Raw genomic sequence first — 10027 nt, forward strand, 5'->3', positions numbered from 1 at the left:
CAACTTTTGAGCAACTTTTACAATTTTTATCCAAATGACTCAAAACTTGGCATAATGATCCAAAAGGAGCATGAATGGTCACAAATGACCTTACAAATATTAAACAACATAAAACAAAGTAAAAATGTAAATTTTTCCACTTGTAGGCATATTAGGTCCTGAGAGTTCTCCTACACCATACTTCCCATGGAAATGAAACTCAAGTCCCTTGAGTGGGGACTTGCAACAAAACTATGCTTTATCAACCAACATACAAGATATACTTAAATAAATTCAAGGTGCATTCCAATTACACCACTTGGATACATTAGTTCTTTGGTCTATCTCATGTACATTTCATCTAAACTCTAGAAACAAAATACAATATTAGCCTGATCATGGCCTCTCACTATGGATTTTGATGGCATACAAGTCATCATTACATCAAACCATCCAAAAATTTATTATTTTGTTAAACCCTCATGGAAATATTTACTATGAAAAGACACAAAAAATGTTCATATCTATCCAAAATGATCATATAATCTAACTTACTTTGCAGGAGCCTTGAGCAGAAATGTAAAGAAGACTCTCGCCAATTTTGAGCCCTTGGGGATGATGCAATACAAAGTTATAGTTTTTTTAATGCTTGTTGGAGACTCTAGTTTTATCATATACCTGCTCTCACTAAAAATGTCACAACTCATTCCAAACTTAATAAAATTGGATCAGATAAAAAGGAAATGAAACTAGACTTATTTCTACACTTTTTCCTATTGGTTTTAGACCATTATTGTATCGTACCCATCAAGACAATACATTTGTTTCAAACTGTTACAAAAAAATCAGTCATTCAAGACACCTTCACCATATCTTACACAAAACTCAATCAAATTTAACGAGACAAAAATAATTGGAAACTATTAAAAAATATATTTTCATCCATATATTATAGTCTTCAATAAGAGGCCATCAAAAGGTCGTACAATGGCATGTTTCAGACTGCAAATTCAATAATGTGTTATTTTGTTAAACCCTCATGACAATATTATGGAAAGACATACAAAAAACATCCATATCTTTCCCAAATGATCATATAATCCAATTTAATTTGTAGGAGCCATGTGAAGAAATGTAAAGAAGACTCTCACCAAGTTTTAGCCCTTGAGGATGATTTAATACATAGGTATAGTTTTATTAATGCTTGCAGGAAACCCTAGTTTTATCACAAACCTGCTCTCACATAGAATGTCATCTCATTCAAATTGTTATGAAATTGGATTGAATAAAAAAGAAATGAAACTAGACTCCTTTGTCCACCTTTTCCCATTGGTTTTAGAGCTTTATTGTATCTTACAAGTCCATACCATACATTTCTTTCAGACTGTTACAAAAAAAATCATTCATTCAGGAAAACTTTCACCAAAATCGCCATAGCTTACACAAAACTCAATCAAATTTTATGAGACATACATATTTGGAAACTAGAAACAAATATATATCCATCCATATATTATAGTCCTAAATATGAGGACATCAAAAGGTCATACAAAGGCATGTTTCAGACTGCAAATTCTAAAAATTTCAAAAAGAAATGTAAAGATGCTACAAATAGAAGTTCCTTCTTTATTCCATCCTTCTCCAAATCTGTCCAACTTCCAAATTCGAGTTTGTGAATAAAATTTATAAAATTTGCATCACATTAAACTACCCAACTAACCTAAAACTACCTATAAACAACTTTTAACAAATTTTTAAAAAGTAGAAATCAAGTTGCAAATGTTGTCATGACAATTTTGACAACTTTTGAACAACTTTAACAATTTTTATCCAAATGAAACACCACTTGGATATATTGCTTCTTTGGTCTATCTCACACATGTCCTATAAACTTCAGAAACGACATGACTCTCACTATGGATTTTGATGGCATAAAAGTCATCATTACATCAAACAATTCAACAATTTATTATTTTATTAAACCCTGATGGAAATATTTACTTTGAAAAGGTACACCAAAAACATTCATATCTTTCCAAAATGATCATATAATCTAACTTACTTTGCAGGAGCCTTGTGAAGAAATGTAAAGAAGACTCTCGCCAATTTTGAGCCCTTGGGGATGATGCAATACAAAGGTATAGTTTTCTTAATGCTTGTTGGAGACCCTAGTTTTATCACATACCTGCTCTCACCAAAAATGTCACAACTCATTCCAAACTTAATGAAATTGGATCAGATAAAAAGGAAATGAAACTAGACTCATTTCTCCACCTTTTTACATTTTTTTATACCATTATTGTATCGTACCTATGCATACCATACATTTATTTCAAATTGTTACAAAAAAATCAGTCATTCAGGACAGCCTTCACCAAAATCACCATATCTTACACAAAACTTAATCAAATTTAATGAGGCAAAAATATTTGGAAACTATAAACAAATATATTTTCATCCATATATTATTGTCCTTAATATAAGGTCATCAAAAGGTCATACAATGACATGTTTTAGACTGTAAATTTTTAAAATTTTGGAATGCAATGTATAGATGCTACAAAAATAAATTCCTTATTTATTCTATCCTTCTCCAACCCTCTCCAACCTCCAAATTAGAGTGTGTGCATGAAATTTATTAAATTTTCACCATATTCAACTACCACTATTCATAATGTCATGGATACTTTGGGGCCATGACCTGCCATGCCCTCCACATAAGAGTCCTGATTTCCTTGAATAACCTTGGTCTAGAGTTTGCCATTATTTTTGAACTCAAAGCACTCATATGGTTCAAACTAATTGAAAAGTCCTCTCATCTTCACAAACCTAGATGTCAAAATACAAAAGCGACAAGTCTGAAAGAAACAGTGGTGGATACCAACATAAATAAAATCTCGCCACCTTATCTATCTTGGAAAAGAAAGGGAAGAATAGAAAAAAGTAAAAAGGTAATCTTGGGATTACACATCATTAATGGGGATGTCATTCAATACCATGGAATGTGGCACAATGGGTACTTTGTACAATTGGAACCAAACATTCATACTATTAACCATCGTGCCTAGACCGACTAACTTGTCTGCCACCCTTTTCCCCTCACGTCGCACATGGCAAAATCTGACTTAATCAAAGGTAATGAATGTTTGTGCATCATATGAGTCATCATGTTGAGTTGGCCCGTAATGAATATTTGAGCATAGTGAGTCAATTGGGATATGTTGTCATTTATGATAATTTAATATTGTTGAAGTAATTTAATAGTTAAATGGGAAATATTTCTTATTTATGTTTGATTTAATGTGAATTAAATGATTTGTCATTGGGGTCTTTTGGGAGGTGGATCATGAAATCTGTGTATAAGAACCAAATTATTTTGGTCTATCAAATAGCCATAAAATATTTTATTAGTTTTAAAACTTAAAAAATATGCATTTAGACTATTAAAAAATCAAATTTGTAACTAGTCCAAACAAAATTTTTAATCACTAGTAAAAATTATAAATTGTAAAATGATTGCAATAGTACTAGCCTAATGACAAGTACTAATAATTTGGTCTAAACATTTGTTTAAAATACACTATAATAATATTAATAATTTTTTATTCATAATATTTTAATAGTCATGTTCCTTATTTAATTATTTTTTCATCTTTTTCACATACTAAACTATTAAATAATTTGTTTTCATTTCTTATAAGATAAATCAAGTCCTATATCATATTTAAATTTTATTTATTTTGATCATTTATTTTTTTCTTTAAAGGAAAATATATTATTTTAGCTATTTTACATAATCATTGGTTCAATCATTTGAAGCAACATAATTTTATTATAAAATTCTAGAAGGAAATATTTTTCTCTAAAATAGAATTAAAAAATAAATAATCTTTTTCTTACCTACCCTACATAAACATGATATCATTTATTTTTCACAAGGCATATGTCTAGTTAAAAATTACAAAACTAATATTTTGGAAATCCAAATTTCTCCATCTTCCGTTGAAACAAAATAAAAAATAAACAATATTATCTCATCTTTAGTGGAAAATTATAGAAGTAGCTCTTTCAAAATATAAGTTAATGGATTTTTCTCTAAAATAAAATAAAAAAGTAAGTAATTTTTTTTTACCTATCCTACATAACCATTGAACCATTTATTTGCAACAAGACATAGGTGTAGTGAAAAATTATAGATTAGTCTTTTGGAAATCTAAATTTTCCTATTGTCCTCTAAAACAAAATAAATAAATAAATAATTTTTTTACCTACCCACCATAACCATCTAATCACTTTTCTTTTTTTTTTTGGCCGGGGACATAAGTTTAGTAGAAAATTACATTAGCAACTCCTTCAAAATCTTAACTACTCTATGTAACCATTGGATATGAGATAGATAAAGATTTAAAAATCGAAACGATTGATTTGTCTTTGAAATAGAACAATATTTCTCTTACCTACAATTCTTAACTATTGGATCACTTATTTCCCACAAGGCATAAATTTAACAAAAAACCTTAAAAAATTAACTATCCTATCTTTGAAAATTGGAATTATTGATTTATCTAAAAAATAAAAATATATTTCTTACTTACTCTTGTAAACTATTGGACCACTTATTTCAAACCATCAATTTTATCTAGTTTGAGCAATTTTTATTTAACCATTCAACTACTTATTTTGTTCCATATATTGATTTTCTCCATCAATTTTCTTAAATGTGTCCTCTTTTATCTCATGGCCTTCACTTGTTTGAACGACCAAAGAGGTGTAGGTCTGTGAGAAAGGAAAGAGAGTGTTAAAAAATGTTCATGTTGTAGAGCTATAACAATGAAAAGCCTTCAATGGATCAATTAAAATATAGAGGTGAGTGAGTAAGTGTTTTTATTTTGGATACCTAGGTTGTTTTATTCTTTGAGTATAGCGGAGAGCATGAGCAGCAGAAGCAGTGGAAGTGTCCACAAGATGGAAGCCAGTAGAGGTAAGTATTATATTTCTCTTGCTTATGATAGATTTAAAAAAAAATTCCATTGCGTGTGACAAATGTTTCTAAATTGAAAAATCTTAGAATTATTTTCTACCTGGCTCTGATACCATATAGTCGTAAACTTATGACCTTCCATATGCTGCTGGAGTGCTCTACCACTGAGCTACTGGCCCCTCTTGAACCAGTCCATCGTCGGTCCAGGTGTCACTTATTTCCAACACCAACATATTACGATATTACTGTGATTCTAAATCTTGATAACTAACTAATATAAGCAATATAACGTGTTTGATAAATGTCTCTCTTTCCTTAGAAGAACAAACTAGACAAATGTGATTTTGTTAGTGATAGAATTTTCTACAGTTATAAATATTATATATAAAGTGTTAATAAAAAGGCCTGGATTTTCTTATTTCTGTCATGTTGCAGGCTCTCAATGAACGTACAGAAATGACTCAAAGAACAAAATGTTTGAACATGGAGAAATTTTTGAAGTGAGACTGAAAGAAGCGACTGAGAATTTAGGCATTTTAAAAAGGGATTTTATTTGCCAAAGTTTGTGTTTTTTTCATTCAGGCCAGGAATATGCTTCTCTGAGTTCAGTACAGTGAAAGAAGACCCAGAAGGCGAAGGGCATTACGATCAATAGAGACACATCAGATTTGGCTGACCCAATATTCTCTTTTGATTGTCGTTTGGCTTCCATCTACTACAAACACGCTCTCAACAACACTACGAGATCTGATAAGCCTGGAATATGAAGAAAACAAAATAAAGTTATAAGCCTAGAATCTGAAAAAAACAAAAACGACATCATACGGAATTGAAATAACTAGATTCTTTTTAGAAAATGTGAACAACCCATTTCGTTTTATAAAGTGAGAACGTCCCAGCTCGTTTACCTGCAGCAGATCTGCGATCCATTATGCTTTCCGACCCTAAACTTGCCTGTCTGAGCTCTCTGTGGTTTTAGAAGTTAGAGTTTTTTCTTCCTCAACTGATTCTCTTATCTTATACAAAAATAAAAGTGTCTCCTTTACGAAATTAGAATTTTTTCAGTATATATTCCAAACAAATACTTAATTCTCACAGCCAGGATAGTCCGACTAATATTCATAACGCATGTATATCATTCACTTCTTTGTAAAATATCTATTAGATTTTTTGATTGGGTTTCTATATTTGAGTTTGTGCTCTTAATGTATATAAGTTGGAGATCTTTCATTCTCAGTTAGAAAAGAAAAAAAACTTGCAAGTTATCCCTGCAAAATAAAAAAATCTAACAGAAAATAAAGAAATAAAACTCGCAAGTAAAATTGAGAAGAAAATCAAAATTGAATGAATGCAATTCAACCAGAAATTATGCATGAAATGGATGAAGTTTCTGGAGATCAACAACTAATTGCATGAACCATCAAAACAGAACTGAAAGAGGCAGAAGGAGTTAAAAACAAGAACTCCTTGATTATCGTAAATGGGAGCAACTGAAATAGTAGATCACCGTAAATCACCGTAAATCACCGGGAAGACTGCATATTAGTTGAAGTACAATAATATTACTCATCTTTTGATAAAGGTTTTCAAGACAGAAGAAAAATAATTATGAATTTGTAAAACTACCTATTTATATTCACCAATGATTTATTTTACTATAATGAAAGAAAAGTAACAGAATAATTCTTTTTAATAAAATGTCTTCATGATTCATGTTTTGAGAAAATTTGTTTATAACTTTTCATAATTGTTTTCTATCTTCGTTTAGACAATCAAGCAATTGACTGCTGACTTAGTGGTAGACTTCTGCAGGAAATGTCATACATGTTATAATTTAAAGATAGAGATACTCCCTATAGACCATGAGAAAGGTTAGGAAGATGGGCAGAGAAGAATTTGAACTAAGATTTCAGGGCAATTGATCATAATAGACTGATGAATGCAACAATCAATTAGCTATTGCAAGTAGTAGCCTTATTACTTTATCAGCAACATGATCTGGATTGTAACCGGTTTTATCATATGGTAGCGAAAAGTTAAAAGAAGTTGAAAGAAATTATTGAAATATCTCCATTATGGAAGTTGGAATCTAAATTGGGATTCTTTTTTTATGAGTTACAAATTAAGATCTGTTTACTTGTCTGAACTTTGAATAGCTTAACCACAAGCTAAAGTCCATGTCGAGGAATGTACTTCAATTTATAATGCTTAGTTTGTATGGAAATAATCTTAAATGGAGTTATAATTGTTGGTATTACATTTCCTCATTACATTGTTAATATCTTAAAATCTTAATTTCCTTTGAAGCTAATGTAAAAATTCAATTTAAAAGTAACTACGAATTTATTTAATGCTTTTGAAACGTATTCTTGATATCTTACATATATCATTTTTGAGCTTAGTTTGCGCTCCTGCTCCTAGAGAGTTTGTTTTAGTTCAAAGTTTGCTCTAGAGATTATTCTGATGGTTCTGAGTTATTCTGGTGGTTCTGAGTTATAAGCTTTCAGTTTTGAAGCACTTATCTCTTTGGATTTTGATGTGATTTCTAGGTAGGTTGTCCCCAAATGATTGGCCAAATATTTGCATTGAGAAGACTTTGAAAGTCCATTGGATTCAACAATTTTCTTGTAGTAGTTGACTGGATGGTTTCACAGATTCGGTGATGATTGGGAACTTTTGTATAGTTTTATTTTTGATAGTTTTGTTTTTGATAAGGTGTTAATAAAAAAGATTTTTGTTTTTTAATTGAGATTTTCTTGCCTGGTATTTTGGCGGCCTTTGGTTGGCATTGCCGATGGCTGGCAGATGTATTTCTGCAGCTCTTTACGTAGTGACTACTAGCCTACGAGGTACTTGGTTGTAACACTTGGCAATTATGACTTACGTTTTTTTAGTGGTTGAGTTGTTCCACTTGGCAGATGGTTTTCACGAGAGCTACTTGATTAATAGCATATCCTTTGGCACGTGGGCAGTTTTTACTTTGGTTAATAGTTTTCTACTAGACACTTGACATTTTCCGGATGTGAAAAGTCTTTGTTATTTACTTTGGGGCTTGTATATCATGCTTTAGCTTGCATCTTTTACTTTAGTTAATAGTTTTCTACTGGGCATTTGATATTTTCCGAACTTGAAATGTCTTTGTTATTTACTTTGGGATTGTATGTCATGCTTTAGCTTTCCCTGTAAAGCATTTTCAAACCCTAGCTGACATGTATGTTTTGCAGCTTCTATCAAATAGTTGTTTCATTGTTGTAGTTGGTTTGGTTTGACACATCGTCATGAACAAGAAAGTGATCATCAAGCAAAAGTTGGTTTGTTGTGTTTTTCATCATCATGCACAGAAAGTGGACTTCAAGGAAAAGATGCAAATAGTTTTTTCAGTTTCTTTTGTTTGACTTTTTGCTAGCATAGTCAGGTATTCTTTCAGTTTTACAAGCAAAACCAAGATTTAAATTAATGTTAAATGAAAAGGTTTCTTTTGACAGTTGGTTGAAAAGTTAGTTTCATAACAAATCTTCAGTTATGAGTATTTCATTTTCGAAGAAAGATATTTTTTCTAGTTCTGTGTTAGTATATTGTGTGTTGAATATTGAAAAAAGAGTAAGAGGGTTCTTGAAAGAAGTTTTAAAGAAGAGCTTTTGTGATTCTGCAATATAATGTTAAACAGATTTGATCAACAGTGTATTATTCAAAAGGCTCTTTTTGGGTTTCCCTAATCAAAATTCTAGAAACCTCCTCGGCGACTGGTTTTCCCATTCCATTGTGTGGCTTTTCTGCTACCATTTTGATATCCTTTGGACATGGCTCATTTTCTGCGACTGGTTAGTGATTGTGACCTCCTATTATCTAGCATCCAAAAGTATAATGGGAGGAGATACTAACAAACAAGAGCCCTCTACTTGCAAGAAGAGGAAGAAGAATAAAGATGTCTGGAAGGAAGTCATTGATGGGGGACTCGTCCCCTTCATGGACAGGCTTCATGGCCCTTCTCCTCTGATTACGGAGGCTTTTGTAAACAGATGGAAAAAATGAAGTCTTAGGGCTTATGGGGTCGACTATCAAATTAATGAAACTCTGGTGGTGACGGTCACATGTCTGGCTATGATCGGAAGAAGGTTTTATAGAGATAGAAAAATAGGGGAGGAGGACTTGTCGAGCTTCTTTGACAAAGACAAAGAGCACTCCAGAGTCACTGAGATGGCTGACAGTGGCTACAATAGAAAAGACCTAATGGCCCCTTGGGCAGATATGGATGAGTTTATAATGAGATATATCACTCTTGATGGCAGGTATGCTAGCCTCTTCTCCTATCATTTCACTATTTTAAATCATTTCCACCATGGTAAAATTATCTTTGTTCCCTTCTATCTGGCTTCCTCTCTTGAAAATAGCCTGGGAAAGCACCTTGAAAACCCTAACAGCCTTGTTCTTCATGAGGGACTTATCGTCCTTATCATGGAACACGCCATATCCCTTGAGATTGTTCCCCTGCTTGCTGAGATTGGTCTGCAACCGGAGGTCCAAGACATCTCTGACTCAGAGATGCATCTGGATGATAGTGGGGTTCCTGTTGATGACCCTAAATATGAACCTGTGGATGATAAGGACAAGTTGGTCACTCCTGAGATGCACAACAGTAAGAACCCCCCAGATGGGCTGCTAGTAAATACAAAACCAATAGTAAGCTAATCTCCAAGGCCAAACCCCTCACCAAAAAGAAATGAATTCTAGCAAAGGATCGCAGCCTAAAGACTACGGACCAAGGGATCAAACTGGACATCCCCATCAATGTCCAGAAAGATAATCAGGGGAAAGATGGTAGTCTGATGAATCTTGTCATGCAAGTGACCAGAAGCTAGAATCGCTACTAGGAATGGGTTCAGCGCAAAATTGACACTCTCAAAATGGGGACTAAGGAAATAATTGACATTTTCATTGCTTCCCCTGAACCCAGCAAGCCAGAAAAACTCATGCTCATGACCCAAAACCTCTCTCAAAATGTTGAGGTCATGAAATGTAATCATGAATAGAGGATCGATAAGGTGGAACAATCCATGGTTGAGATTA

This window comes from Cryptomeria japonica, chromosome 3 (assembly GCF_030272615.1).
Source record: "Cryptomeria japonica chromosome 3, Sugi_1.0, whole genome shotgun sequence".
In the NCBI taxonomy this organism is placed as follows: Eukaryota; Viridiplantae; Streptophyta; class Pinopsida; order Cupressales; family Cupressaceae; genus Cryptomeria; species Cryptomeria japonica.